At 39.2% G+C, this 16,119-nt stretch overlaps 1 pseudogene; it reads left to right on the top strand.

Annotated features, from left to right (window-relative positions):
• Nucleotides 1–15,824, top strand: part of LOC106001633 — a 36,310-nt pseudogene extending 20,486 nt beyond the window's left edge.
• Nucleotides 15,825–16,119: the final 295 nt, after the last annotated feature.

Genomic DNA, 16,119 nt, shown 5'->3' with positions numbered 1-16,119 from the left:
CATGGGACCTATGTTTCTTTGGGCCTGGCTTACTTCACTTAATATAATTTTTTCCAAATCTTTCCATTTCCTAACAAATGGGGCAATGTCATTCTTTCTGGTGGAGGCATAGAATTCCATTGTGTATATATACCACATTTTCTTGATCTATTCATCTACTGAGGGGCATCTGGGTTGGTTCCATAACTTAGCTATGGTAAATAAGGCTGCAATAAACATAGTTGTGCTAGTAGCTTTAGTATGGGCTTGTTTGTGATCATTTGGGTAAATGCCCAAAAGTGGGATTGCTGGGTCATAGAGGAGCTCTATGTGCAGTCTTTTGAGGAACCTAACAGGAGGTTTTTTTGTCAGTCGTAGAGCTTGAACTCTGGGCCTGGGTGCTGTCCCTGAGCTCTTCAGTTCAAGGGAAGTGCTCTACCAATTGAGCCACAGCTCCACTTTACAGGAGGGTTAATGAGCTGATAGTTTAATCACCTGGTATAGAGCAAGACTAAGTGCATGCCTGTTTAAGGTCTGGAGGTTGGGCTGTGAATTTATTCAGGGACCATTTTTTTCTGCTTCTGGCACTTGCTGTTTGCCAGCAAAATGAATGTCAGTACTTTATCATGTCATGTCCTACACTCCCATAGTTTGACAACAATTGTGGGGTTCAGAGAGATACAGAGTGTCCAGGACAGAACTGCCAGCATGTCAACTGATGAGTAAGCTGCTATAGCTCGCTCTAGCTTGTTATGCTGACCTTTCATCAGAGACCCTCTTCACACACACTGCGAAATTCACTCACCTGGTTGTCAGAACTTTGGATTCAGATTGAATTATACCACTGGCTTCCCTGGTTCTCCACCTTGCATATGGAAGATAGTAGGACCTCTCAGAGTTATGGGTCATAGTAATATGAGCCAATTCCCATAATAAAACGTTTTCCCTCCTATCTATACACAATATGATGTATGCATGTGTATGCACACTTTGTAAACAGGATACATTTTTTACCTCAAGGATTAGCACCTATTTGGTGACAGGATGCATGCATCCCTTCCTGAGAGAAATACCCCCCCCAATTAAAGGGTGGACCCAAAACATAAACAACCAGAATGGTAAGCAGGAGCTAAGTACTTAGAAAGTGAAACAGCACCAAAAGTAATTAAGAGCAAAAAACACTGAAGTAACTCTAAGTCAGACCCACTCACTTTATCATATCAATATCCCTGGTACCAAGGAGCTGTGTGTATCTCTTTCCCTTTGAGAGCACCCACATTCTTTTAGAGTGTGCCCCTGTCTTTCTGCTTGTCTGCTTTTTGTTTGCTTGCCTGCTTGCTTACTTACTCAATAAAGCTCTGCCAAGTTTTCTTACCATGATTACTTGTCTAGACATTCTCGTTCCACGACTGAAGTCAAGGAGCCTAAGCAAAGAGTCCCTACTTTTAGAGGAAAACTTTACAAACCTTCATCTGCATCTGGTGACAATCCTAGGAATACTTTGGAGAACCAAAGGGCTTGGAAATCCTTGTTTCTGTGGCTTGCTGGTCCCTTCCTACATGACCATTGTTTTCAACTGGCTCTGTGTATTGACTTCAGCTTTCCCTTATGAGGGAAGTCTGATGGCTGCATTTAACAAGGTAGCAACACAGAATTTGACCTCAACAACCAAGCACTCTAAATTAGGTGACACTACTTCCATTCGGCTGCCAGAAGTCCTGGAGAGAATGAGAAAAGAGATTTATTGACAGAGATTAAGAAGATTCTTATTTCCGAATCAATTTATTTACTTAAAAGATCCCCACATTAAGCAGCCCCTGGAGAGATTGAAAAGAGAGAGATTTATAGACAGATTAAGAAGACTCTTAATTCCCAATCAATTTACTTGCTTAAAAGAACCCCACAAGCCGGGTGCTGGTGGCTCATACCTGTAATCCTAGCTATTCAGGAGGCTGAGATCTGAGGATCGCGGTTCAAAGTCAGCCCGAGCAGGAAAGTCTGTGAAACTCGTATCTCCAATAAACCACCAGAAAACCGGAAGTGGTGCTGTAGCTCAAGTGGTAGAGCGCTAGCCTTGAGCTGAAGAGCTGAGGGACAGTACTCAGGCCCAAAGTTCAAGCCCCACGACCGATAAAAAAAACACAAAAACCCCATATTGCGTCATACACCTATACACCTATAAGAGGTTGGGATCTGAGAAGCATGGTTCAAAGCCACCCCGCAGCAGAGAAGTCTTTGAGACTATTGTCTCCTTTAAAGTACCAAAAAAATAAAAACTGACAGTGGAGCTGTGGCTCAAGTGGAAAGCACTAGCCTTGAGCAAAAAAATGTCAGGGACAAAGTCCAGGCCCTGAGTTCAAGCCCTAGGACCAGCACAAAACAAGAACAATAAAAACAAAAACACCCCACATGCTGAGCACTGGTGACCCATGCCTATAATCCTAGCTGAGATCTGAGGATGGCCACTTAAAGCCAGCATGAGCAGAAAAAATCCATGAGATTTTTTAAGTCCAATTAACCACCAAAAATCTCAAAGTACAGCTGTTGCTGAAGTGGTGGAGTGCTAGCCTTGAGCACAAAAATTCAGGGGACATTGTCTAGGCCCTGAGTTCCAGCTCCAGGACTAACATACACACAAAAACACAACAAAAACCAAAAAAAACCCCACACATGCTATTGTTGTTGTTGTTTTCTGTATTAGTGCTTATAACTTGAGGCTTATGCTCTCATCTTTTTTTTGCTGGCTAACATTCTACCACTTGCACCTCCCTTCTTGGTGTGTGTGTGTGTGTGTATGTGTTTTGTTGTTGTTGTTGTTGCTATTGTTAATGTGAGATGGAGTCTACAAGGGCCTTTCTGCTTGGGCTGGCTTTGAACTGTGATTCTCATCTCAGCCTCTGAAGTAGCTAGTGGTACAGGTATGAGACATTAGTGCTTCCTTCTTGACTCTTTTCCCTATGATGTTTTTCACACTAAACTGTAAGTAATAGAAAAGCAAGTACTGAGCACAGAAACTATGCACACAGCTATTTGCAGGGATACAAATTTATATTACACCTTCTTCATCAACAAAGCTATATTGATATAAAACATCTGCCTAGGGAAAAAAAGTTGCAGAAACATTCTTATCCATTGAATGGACTGCTTGAAAGACTTACTATTCCTCAGCCAAAAGTGTCAAATTAAATCTCAAGCCCCTTGGACTTCTTGTCTCTGAATCCATGTGCTAATCAGCAAAGATATATTCTGCATATGATCAGTCCTACTTAGAACTTAGAGTAGTTGACATTATTCAGAGGACAGAACAGAGTTATTCAAAATCTGAGCTTAGCAGAGAGTAGGGATAAAGGACAGATGACAGATATCACCAAATCCATGTGAACATAAAGGGTAAAAATCCATTGTGCAGCCAGGTGCCTGTGGTGCATGCCTGTAATGTTACCTACTCAGGAAGCTGAGATCTGAGTGAAGCTGGATAAACTAGAGAAACTTGAGGTATGATCAACTAACAGCAAATACAGGAAATATTCCTTCATATATTTTCCTTAAGGGACCAAATTATTTAGGGGAAAATAAAACAGGATAACCTGAGGAAAATGAGGCCTGGTAAAGGCAACTCAAAAATACAGTATTTAGAAACAGAAGTGCCATCTTTGCTTCAAAGAGAGATAACAGGATACATCCCTTCCTGAGGGATGAATTCCTCATCCCAAGAACTGACCCTTGTCTGACAGGATGTATGCCTTCCTGAGAAAAATTCTTCCCCAAACTTAAGCCACTTGCCCCAAAATGCAGATAGCAGGGTAACTCATTATCTCAAGGATAAGGATCTGTTTTATGGGAGGATGCATTCTTACCTGGAAATCAGAACATAACACCAGGTGTGATTAGAGCAAAGACAAAACACCTATCTGTACATAACTTTGAAGCCAGAACCCCCCCTTCTTTACCATAGACATACCCCAACAGCCCGAGGAGCTGTGTGTCTCTATCTCTCTATGAGAGCACTCACCTTCTATTAGAGTGTGCCCCTGCCCTTCTGTGTTTGTCTGCTTTTTATCTGTTTGTCTGCTTCCCTGCTTGTTTGCTTACTCAAAATTCTGCCAGGTTTTCTTACCATCATGACTTGATCAGGAATTCTTATTCTGCAACCACAGTCAAGGACCCTAAGTGGAGAGTTCCTACATTTAAAGGGAGACTTCACTAAACCTCACCTGCATCCATTCAGTGACATGAGGATCAAGGTTCAAAGCCAGGAACAGCAGGAAAGTCCCTGAGACTCTTATCTCTCTAGTTAATGAGCAAAAATGCCACAAATGGAGCTGTGGCTCAAGTAGGAGATGCTAGCCTTGAGCAAAAAAATCTCAAGGACAATAAAAAATAAATAAAAATTTTAAAAAAAGCTCAGGGATTGTGCCCAAGCCCTGAGTTCAAGTGCCAGGACCACACACACACACACACACACACACACACACACACACACCCCTATTGTATCTTAGCATAATGTCCTGATAAGGCATAACAAGACTTTACTGTGGATTTCAAAGTAGCTACAACAGAAGACTTTAAATATTCTGATCATAAAAAATAAAAACTGCTTGTGAAGAAAAATTGGTCATGCTCCACTGCACAAAATATCACATTGTCCCCCAACGTGTATATCATTATTTTATGTGAATATAAATTTTAAATATTTACCTTGTTATATTTGCCAAGGCTAAAATATGAAATCAAGATTCCCTTTCAGTCCTACCCAAATCACAACTCACCTTGAAAGACATGGTTTACAATATATTTGAAAAAGAAAAAGTTCAGCAAAGTAAAACACCAGGAAGCTGGTACTCAAATGGGGTGGAGTGGAGTCAAGGGGAAAGGGTTGACAAATGGAGAAGAGGGAGAGAAGGCAGTTAAAATGCTATGTATATCCTATAATATTAAGAAGAGGGAGGGGAGGGATAAATAAGAATGTGTGACATTGACCAAGGTATATTGTATTCATAAACTGCTATGTTAAATGGCAAGTCCTTTGTACAACTACTTAAAATTATATATGTATGTATATATATATATATGTGTGTGTGTGTATATATATCATAGTATAATCCTTTGTGTCTATTATGAGAATTCCCCATCCTCCATGAATATAGTGTGCTTCCTTACAGCATTAAGAAAAATGTCAATTTTCAGAGGAATTTTTTTTAAATATCATAAGTAGAGGCTGGGAATGTGGCCTAGTGGTAGAGTGCTTGCCTAGCATGCATGAAGCCCTCAGTACCACATACACAGAAAAAGTCAGAAGTGGCGCTGTGGCTCAAGTGGTAGAGTCCTAGCCTTGAACTGAAGAGCTCAGGGACAGCGCCCAGGCCCAGAGTTCAAGCCCCACGACTGACCCTCCCAAAAAAGAATCATAAGTGGATTCCTTCTACTACTTGTTCTTTTAAACAGAAGTCCAAGGAGCTAAGTGCCCTCAAAGTGATTGAGACCTACAGTTTAGGAAGGTAGAACACTCAGTGTATTTAGGGAAATAACAGGTTTCACTGGGATGAAGTTTGCATCACTTTTGAAACACAAAGGGAGGGGGAAGAAGAGGGCATGTTGATCACAAGGAACAATGCTGTCATCTAATGGCCACAGAATCAGAAAACTACTATTGGTGGTGAAAATTTTATATTATTCACTGCACTTGTGATAAACCTGCAGGTGATGGATGTTGTATTCACAGGAGGACAGGATGGTGGTGGGGAAGGGAAAAAATAATAGGGCTATCTCCAAAAGGACCAGGAGAACCATCCCTGGGAAATATGTCTTCTTGGGAGCAACAGCATCTAAGTGTCCAGGCCATAGAACAAATCAGCAGCTGATTCTGGGCCACCGTGGGCAGGTAATGACTCCAGAGATTTGTGATCTGTGCCAGTGTCCTTCCTGGGTGCCTTTTGTACTTTGCTTCCAAGGCTGCTTTTCCCTAGAGACATAGGCCTGAGATTGGAAATGGATAAACCCTGCTTGGTGACTAGTACTGATCCTTCACCTTGGGACCTGGTATAGTGCTTCAGACACACCCCTCCAGCTCTCCTAGGCTGTGCAATGCACTTGCTTCCTCTGTGAACACTCACTGCTGCCTCTGGGCCACACCTTGGGATCACACCTCAGGGGCCTCTGGCCAGTGGCCCTACCACTGGCGCCTCTGCTCTTTTAGGAAAAGTTCTTTTGACTTTCCCCTCCTGCCTTCATGCCCTAGTGATGAGTGAGGGAAACCAGCAGGGCTGACCCTGGGCTGTCACCTACTGTCACAGGATGCTCCAGGTGAAACACTGGCCCAGTCCTGTGGTGACAGGGACTTCCTGCTGCTCCTCCTGTGGGTTCTAGGACAGATTCCTTAAAGGTTAATGGCCGCTGTGGTCAGGAGCCCTAGGTGGGCGGGATGGGCTGCATGTGGCTGGGCTTTCTTTCACCTGTCCAGTTTGAACCACCTGTCATTGACACACATGAATTTGAACAGGAAAGGAAGACAAAATGTCCACCAACGAGTAGGATCCAGCTTTTTTTTTTCTGCTTCATTGCCTTGTGTGAATAATGTATACATGTACGTGTCTCCTCCATTTGTTAGAAAATGCCTTGGGAATTTTTTTAATGCATGATAGTTTTTTTTGATCCAGTACCAAATGGATGTTTATAAACTCAAGTATATGCATGAAGTTCAACAAGAAAGAAACAGAAAAAGTAAATTTTATGAATAGTACATAACAAAACTAAGAGGCATGACAGATCACTGCAGGAAATACAGGACACATTCAGAAAGCCTAATTTTAGAATAATAGGTATACAAGAGGGCCTGGAGAAGGAAGCCAATTGATTAGGAAGTATATTTAGCAGAATCCTAGCAGAGAACTTCCCAAATATACAAAAGGACAGACCCATCAAAATACAAGAAGCTTTTAGAACCCCCAAATAGACCAGAACAGAACAGGTCATCCCACCACCACATTATAATCTGTACAGGCTCAATAGCCACTAAAGGAAAAATACTTAAAGCTGTCAGGGAGAAGAGAACCATCACATATAAAGATAACACAATCAGAATCACCTCAGACTTCTCAACAGACATCATAAAAGCAAGGATGGCCTGGAAAAAGGTACGCCATGCCTTAAAGTCAAATAATTACCAGCCAAGAATGATCAACCAGCTAAGCTCTCATTCATAGCAGAAGGACAAATAAAAACCTTCCACAGCAAGGAAAAACTGAAGCAATATATCTCTACCAACCAGCTCTCCAAAAAGTCCTCAAAGACGTTCTACATATAGAAAACCAACAAGAACAGAATATAGGCAACAAAACAGTTCACAAACAGAGAAATAAGTAATCACAACAAGAACAACCAAGGCACAGTTTTCTCCCCAAATATGGATAAAAACGTAGGGGCAGACAGACGCCTCCCAGTCCTAACCCTTAACGTTGATGGTCGTAACTCTCCAATTAAGCAACATAGATTGTCCAGTTGTATCAAAAAGCAAGATCCTTCTGTCTGCTGTCTTCAAGAGACACATCTTGCCCACAAATATAAACATATCCTGAAAGTGAAGGGCTGGAATAAAATATATCAAGCAAACAGCCCTCATAAACAGGCGAGAGTTGCAATCCTAATATCAGATAAAATAGACTTCAAATTAAAATAAATGAGAACTGATAAAGAAGGTCGGTACATACTAATTAAGGGATCTCTCCTTCAGGAGGATATTACGATTCTAAACATCTACTCAGCAAATAACGGAGCACCCAAATTTATCCAAGAAACACTACTTTCCCTCAAATCCTACATAGATCCAAAGACATTAATTGTGGGGGACTTTAATACACCATATCCACACTAGATAGATCAACTTGGCAAAAACTCAACAGAGAAACCTTGGATGTTAATATCTGCATAGATCAACTAGACTTAACAGACATCTACCTAATATTTCACCCAGCAGCATCAGATTACACCTTCTCAACAGCACATGGAACATTCTCCAAAATAGACGACATTCTAGGCCACAAAGCAAATCTGTCCAAATTCAGAAACATAGAAATTATACCCTGCATTCTCTCAGACTACAAGGGAATAAAATTAGAATTCAATGCCAAAACACCACCAAAGTAAGTCCTGTAACACATGGAGGCTGAACAACACACTGTTGAATCACCAGTGGGTCATGGAAGAGATTAGAAAGGAAATTCAAATGTTCATGATATTCAACAAAAATGATCCCACAAATTACCAGCTCCTCTGGGACACAGCAAAGGCAGTACTCAGAGGCAAGTTTCTAGCTCTGAGTTCCTACATCAACAAATTAGAAAGTTCTGAAGCCAACAATTTAATGAGGCACCTAAAGCTCCTTGAAAAAGAACAAGCTAAACCCCAATCCAGTAAACGGAAACAAATAATTAAAATTAAATCCAAATTAAATGAATTAGAGCCCAAAAAACTATAGAATTAACAAAACAAAGAGCTGGTTCTTCTCAAAATTAATAAAATAGACCCTTAGCAAATCTTATGAGAAAAAAGAGAGAACACACAAATAAACTCAGAGATGAGAATGGAAACATCACTACAGAAACAGCCAAGATTCAGAATATAATAAGGGGATACTACTCAAACCTTTATGCTAATAAGTTTGAGAATCTGAAAGATATGGACAAATTTCTAGCAAATATTGACATGCCCAAACTAAACCAAGATGATTTAAAACAACTTAACTGACCCATATCAAGCATCAAAATAGAAGCAGCAATAAAAGACCTCCCACACAAGAAAAGTCAGGACTAGATGGATTTACAGTTGAATTCTACAAGGCCTTCAAAGCAGAACTCACACAAATACTCCTCCATCTCTTTAATGAAATTGAAAGCAAAAATTCACTATCACACTCTTTTTATGAAGCCAGAATAACTCTCATCCCCAAACCAGGCAGGGACTCATCAAAGAAAGAGAACTCTAGACCCATTTCTTTGATGAATATCCATGCAAAACTTCTCAACAAAATCTTGGCCAATCAACTTTATCAACTCATGAAAAGAATCATACACCACAATCAAAAAGGAGTCATTTCAGGGATGCACACCTGATTCAATATACGCAAAACAATTAATATAATTCATCACATCAACAAGAGCAAAGATAAGAACCACATGGTTATCTAAATAGATGCAGAAAAAGCATTTGACAAGATCAAACACCCCTTCATGATGAAGGCTCTGGAAAAACTAGGAATGCATGGAACATTTCTCAATATAATAAAGGCTGTATATGACAAACCTACAGCCTTCACTATACGTAATGTTGAAAAGTTAAAGCCATTTCCTCTAAATTCAGGAACAAAACAAGGGTGTTCACCCTCCCCACTCCTATTCAACCTAGTATTGGAAGGCCCAGCAGCTACCTCTATGTATTACAATCTGAATCTAAAGGAGAAATGGAAGGGAAAGGGACAAGAAGTTCTTCTTGCAGCCATGCAGGCAACCATAAGAGAGACAAGCCTTGATTCTGGGCAAGTTTCCTCTGGGGACAAGAGCACCTCATAAGACAGAATGCCCAGAGGCAGAAGTTACCATGATGACCCTGCCCCATCTGTAAGGCAATAAGTGGGAAGACCTGCTTTCCTGAGCTCCTGGCAAAGCTGGGTGCATGGCCTTCAGGAGAGCAGTGACACTGGAGCCCATTTTTCAGCCATGTCATTTTCTCCTGGACCCAGACTCCCAGTAAGAAATACAGTAGTAGTAGTGGTAGCACTAGTAATAATGATAACAACAAAAATAATCATTATTGGTCAGTACTTACAGCATTATTTTACCCAACCACTGGACTTCTGGGGAGATCACCACACCTGTCATTCATTTCTGGTACCTCTTTTATTGGAAGCAGATTTTTACTTTGTTACAGCTAAAGGTTACGCTGCTTTTGGCCCCTGAGGAGTATTATTGTTTTCCCTTAATTGAATCCCTGATAGACACATCTGTATGTCTTGATCATAAAACACTTGTCTGGGCTCTGAGAGACAATACCTGAACAAATTGCACCTCTGGGATCATTCCCATTTCCCACAAAAAAAGACAGTATCCAATGGAGGCTGGGGACCAGGAGGGCTAATTCCCATCAAAATGGGGATACAACACAGAGATTCTTCACTGATAAGCCCTGAAAACACTCATACCTTGGGCTAAGTAAGAGTGATGGCTGGCTCATGACCTCTGATTAATAAATGAAGTCATCATCCCCTCCATCTCATGGTCCCCAACCCATGTATTATCCTGGCACAAATACTCCCAAATACTACTTATTCTTGTGATAAGATTTTAAAGAGATTAAGGAGAACCTAGGGAAAGTTCAAAGGTCAATTATATATATATATATATATATATATTATTTTAAACATAATGTACAGAAGGGATACAGTTACTTGAGTAAGGTAATGAGTACATTTCCTATCTAGTATTGTTACCCCCTCCTTTGTTTTTCCCCTACTATCCCTTCCATCCCCACCTCCCCAACTCCTTCCACCCTCCCCAAGATGTGAAGTTCATTTTCAATGTAGTGTCTTGTACATCTCATTGTTACAGTGGGTCATCCTGTATCCTTATTTCATCATTTTATTTCCCTTTCTCTCCCTAAATTAGAACACTATATATACAAGATGCAGGACACCCGAAACAGATACAGTGAAAACAGGGGTTATACCATGGGGGAAGAACATACAAAAGAAACAAAAAAATCACATAGGACATTATAAGTACAATTAAAAAAACCCAGCAAAATAGATAAAACCTTGTGTCCCTACCTTGGTGTTCATTTCGCTTAGCACCGTCTTATATGGCCATGTGTACATAGCTTTTGACCTTTTCTGCTTGTCTTAGACATACACTACTTATTGCAAATAAGGGAAACCATGGGACCTATGTTTCTTTGGGCCTGGCTGACTTTACTTAATATAATTTTTTCCAAGTCTTTCTATTTCCTAACAGATGGGGCGATGTCATTCTTTCTGATGGAGGCATAGAATTCCATCTCTCTCTCTCTCTCTCTCTCTCTCTCTCTCACACACACACACACACACACACACACACACACACACATACACCCCACATCACATTTTCTTGACTCATTCATCTACTGAGGGGCATCTGGGTTGGTTCCATATCTTAGCTATGGTAAATAATGCTTCAATAAACATAGCTGTGCTGGTAGCTTTAGTATGTTGTTTGTAAACATTTGGGTAAATGCCCAAAAGTAAGATTGCTGGGTTATAGGGGAGCTCTATGTGGAGTCTTTTGAGGAACAGCCATACTGCTTTCCAAAGTGGTTGAACAAGTTTACACTCCCACCAACAATGCAAGAGGGTTCCCTTCTGGCCACATCCCTTCCAGCATCTGTTGTTATTAGATTTCTTGATTATAGCCATTCTAACTGGGGTGAGGTGATATCTCAATGTTGTTTTGATTTACATTTCTTTTGTGGCTAGAAAAGTTGAGCATTTCTTCATGTGTCTATTGGCCATTCTTATTTTTTCTTCAGAGAAGTCTCTTTTTAATTCTTTAGCCCACTTATTTATAGGGCAGTTGTTTCTTTGAGGATTTATTGTTGGGGATTTAAATTTTTGAGTTCTAAGTATATATAAGATATGAGACCCCATTCTAAAAATCAATTAAAAAATTATATAATGTGTTCAGTGGCATGAAAGTGTATACAAATGTGTTAGCTGAAATATAGTAGATTCAAGGGATATCTCAAATAATGCAATTCCTTTGAAAGGCAAAAATCAAAGTTCAGCAAAATAAAATATCAGGAAGCAAGGACTCAAAAGAGGTGGGGTGGGGTTGAGGAGAAAAGGATAAACAAATGAAGAGAGAAGAGGGTGAAAATGCAATCAATAATTGGGTATACATTCTTCAAAATTAAGAAGAGTAAGGGGAGAGATGGGTGAGAATGTTGAAAGGTGTGACATTGATCAAGATAAATTATATTCACAAACTGCTTTCTTAAATGAGAACCCCTTTATATAACTATTTAAAGAAATTGAATGACTGACTGAATGGATATAGAAAACCCCAAAATTATGCATTTGCCATACACTGAGTGATGTTGGGAAGACTTGGGCTAAAAGAGATTTTACTTATTGGACAAGCCTTATAGTTAGGTAAAGATAATAGAAGCAAGCAATAAACACACTGAATTAACCATCTACTATATATAGTGCAGGCATATGGGACAATTCGTAGGTGAAACACATGTTTTCAAGCTAGAAACTTAGTGGATCTAACTCATCAGTTTTTTGTATTTAAAAAATGTGATTATCTTTAAGTAGTTGTACAAAGGAGTTTCCATTTACCAATGCAGTTTATGAATTCAATGTGTCTTGAAGAATCACCTTTTCAAAATTCTCACCCACCCTAACTCATTACTTTTGACAGTGCAAAAAGATATCTGCTCAAATTATTGGTTTGTTCACCCATCTACTTGCTTATGTAGTATTTTTTAATTTACTTCATTTGTTAAATCTGTTTCTTGTGTGGTACTAGATTTGAACTCAGAGTGTCATGATTGCTAAGCAAGCCCTAAGGCATAGCCCTTTTATGCATTAGTTATTGTTCAAATAAGGTCTTCCTTGTAGGAACAGAATATGCCTTTAGCAGTAATTGCATAATCAGATAAAAGTTGAAGTGTTTGTATATGAATTGACTTGTTGGTAATACTGCTGGTAAGTTAAGGTAGCTTTCAAGTCATCCCAGGCAGAAAATTAATATCTCATTATGAAATTAATTAAATATGAAACTTCATATCTCATTAAGCAGCAAAAAGTCAGACTGAAGGCATTGTTCAAGTGGTACAGCTCCAGCTATGAGAAAGCCAAGAGTTCAAACTCTTTTTTTTTTTCATTTTTTTAAATTGTGAAAATACCGTACAGAGGGGTTACAATTACTTGGTCAAAGTAATGAGTATATTTTTTATCAAGCATTGTTGCCTCCTCCTTTGTTTCCCCTTCCCATTGCTTCCCATCTTCCCCCCCACCCCCGCTGCTCCCTCTGCTCCCCACCCCCCGCCAAAGTTATAAAGTTCTTATTTTGATAACGTCTTATACATCTCATTGCTGCAATAGGTCCACCTGTATCCCTATTTAAACAACTTGTTTTTTCCCTTCCCCTCCACAAATTATACTAACATCAAAAACAGTGAAAACAGGGGTAATACCATGGGGGAGGGACATACAAAGCAACAAAGAAATCATCTTATAAATATGTTAGAAACAATCTCAAGAAAGAAAAAACATTTGAATCCTTATCTTGGGGTTCATTTTGTCTAACATCAACTTATCTAACCGCTCTGCTTGTCTCAGACATATAATATAATGAATTCTTAATATGATAATTCTTTGGTCAATTAGTATTAATTCAAAAATTGTTTATATTTATTTTATTTTTGGAAGTATGAGCTGTGAGTCACATAAAACTATATATATATTTAAAGTGCTCAATATGATACTTTGATATATCTATGATTTGATATATTATGCATAGTAAAATTATTACCACAGTCAAACAAATACCTCATTATCTCATGTAGATATTATTGTGTGACTGTGTATTAGTATTAAAATTACAGGTGACAGTATGGTTGTTAAAAAATTCTACACCAGAATCACATGTATTTTATTACATGATGTGAAATATGTTCTTTCTCCTCAATTTTCAGATAATTTCTTAAGGATTGGTACACTGACTTAGTAGTTGTTCAAAAGAATTCTTTGGCAATAAAGGATTGTGTGCTAGACAAAAAAAAAAAAAAGATATGAGACCCCGTCTATTGTATGGCTAGTGAAGATCTTTTCCCAATCAGTAGGCTTTCTATTGATCCTGCTTGCTATGTCCTTTGCCATGCAGGAGCTCTGTAGTTTCATGCAATCCCATTTCTCCAACCTTTCTTTGACTGTTGTGTTTCTGGGTTTTTATTAAGAAAATTTCAGTCTGTGCCAAGGAATCCTAGAGGTCCTCCTATTCCTTCCTGTAATGTTTTCAAGGTGTCTGCTTTGACTTTGAGGTCTTTGATCCATTTAGAGTTGACTCTGGTACAGGGTGATATATAAGGATCTAGTTTCAGTTTTCTACAGGTGTTTAAGGAGTTTTGCTAGCACCATTTACTGAAGAAGCTGTGTTTCTTCCATTCTATTTTTTTTAGCTCTTATTGAAAATTGGGTGGCTATAGGTCTGTGGGTTCACTTCTGGGCCTTCAGTTCTATTCCATTGGTCCTCAGGTCTGTTCTTGTGCCAGTACCAAGCTGTTTTGATTACTATGGCTTTGTAGTAGAGTTTGAAATTTGGTATTGATATTTCTCCAGCACTGTTCTTTCTGCTGAGGATTGTTCCATATGAATTTTTGGATTGCTTCTTCTATTTCATTGAAGAATGAGGTTGGGATATTGATAGTTATCGCATTGAATTTGTAGATAGCCTTTGGCAGTATTGCCATTTTCACGATGTTAATCCTCCCAATCTAGGAGCATAGGAGGTTTTTCCACTTTCTTAGTTCTGTTTTAATTTCCTTTTGCAGGTTTTTAAGGTTTTCACCATAGAGTTCCTTCACTTCTTTAGTTAACTCCTAAGTATTTTATTTTTTGTGAGCTATTACAAAAGGAGTTGCTTTTCTGATTTCTGCCATGTTCTTCTCCTTATTGGTATACAGAAAAGCTATACTGAGGGTTTATTTTGTATCCTGCTACTTTGCCAAAGTTTCAGATCAGCTCGAGTAACTTGGGAGTGGAGTCCATGGGGTGTTTTAAATACAAGATCATGTCATCTGCAAAGAGGGAGAGTTTTACTTCATCTTTCCCTATTTGGATCCCCTTCATGTTTGTATTTTGTGTTATTGCTCTAGCTAGGCATTCTAATACTAAATTGAAGAGAAGTGGAGAGAGTGGACATCCTTGTCTTGTTCCTGAAATTATAGGAAATGGCTTTAGTTTTCCAGCATTAAGTATAATGCTGGCTGTTCAAAAGTCAATTTTATATGCTAATGTAAAGGCCAAGTCTCTATCAAGCATGTTTAAAAACTATTGTGCTTTTGGTAAACTGCACTTTCTTTTTAAAGTACAACCTCTGTGTTGTAGCATTCTCTTGTATGTGTGTCTCTCCTGTTCAGGACTTATTAAGTGGTGCCCAGCTCTTTTCTTTATCACATTGCTGTTCCATAAGCCTTCTTGGTGGTGTTTGTACATCTATCTTAAGAAAAAGATAGAAAAATCTAATATTTTCTAACATATATGAAAGAAGGATCACTAGCAGGATACTAATTAACATGCCTCAGATTTTTTTCTCTTAAACTGAGAAATCCATACTCTTCTTTTTCTTCTTTACCTCATTTACCACCTCCTCCATATCCACCTTCTCCTCTTTTCCAATCCCCTCCTCCTTCTTGCCTGGGAAACAGGTGGACAAGACCTCACAAGACATAGGCCGCTAGCCAGGAGTTCCAGTTGGGGGCTTGTGCCAACATGCCAGTCTCTAAGAGGCTTTCTTCTGTTTCTCTGGCATTGCTCACTTTCAAATAAGCTTAGAATCTTCGCCCACATTTCCTGTCTCATAATTACTTATTTACTGGGGAAAAGGGAGCTTAAAACTCCTACAATTTTGAAAAATGTTATAAAATAAAAGCTATATTCATAATATAAAAATAATAAATGGAGTTGCCAGGTGTTTCCTCTGCAGACTTTGTGCCCATGCCCTGTGTTCCCTTTTGTACTTTGTAGCCAACAGAATGGCTCCTTCCTCAAGCAACTGACAAGACGCAGCCATAAACTCCTGAGCAATAAAGAATGAATTATTCCTTAACGGGTCAGTCCAGAACAATCTGTCATGCATCACCTGTGCGCACACATTTGGACACATGCAGGAATGCACGCGCACACACATACACACACACACACACACACACACACACACACATACACACTCAAAGAATCAATTAACATATGGGCCAATGAGCTGAGCAGATACTTCTTAAAAGAAGGACAAAGGATATATACACAATGGAATTCTATGCCTCCATCAGAAAGAATGACATTGCCCCATTTGTTAGGAAATGGAAAAACTTGGAAAAAATTATATTAAGTGA

Source organism: Dipodomys ordii, unplaced genomic scaffold, assembly GCF_000151885.1.
Source record: "Dipodomys ordii isolate 6190 unplaced genomic scaffold, Dord_2.0 Scaffold334, whole genome shotgun sequence".
Taxonomy (NCBI): domain Eukaryota; kingdom Metazoa; phylum Chordata; class Mammalia; order Rodentia; family Heteromyidae; genus Dipodomys; species Dipodomys ordii.
This window is presented reverse-complemented; position numbering and strand designations above follow the sequence as displayed.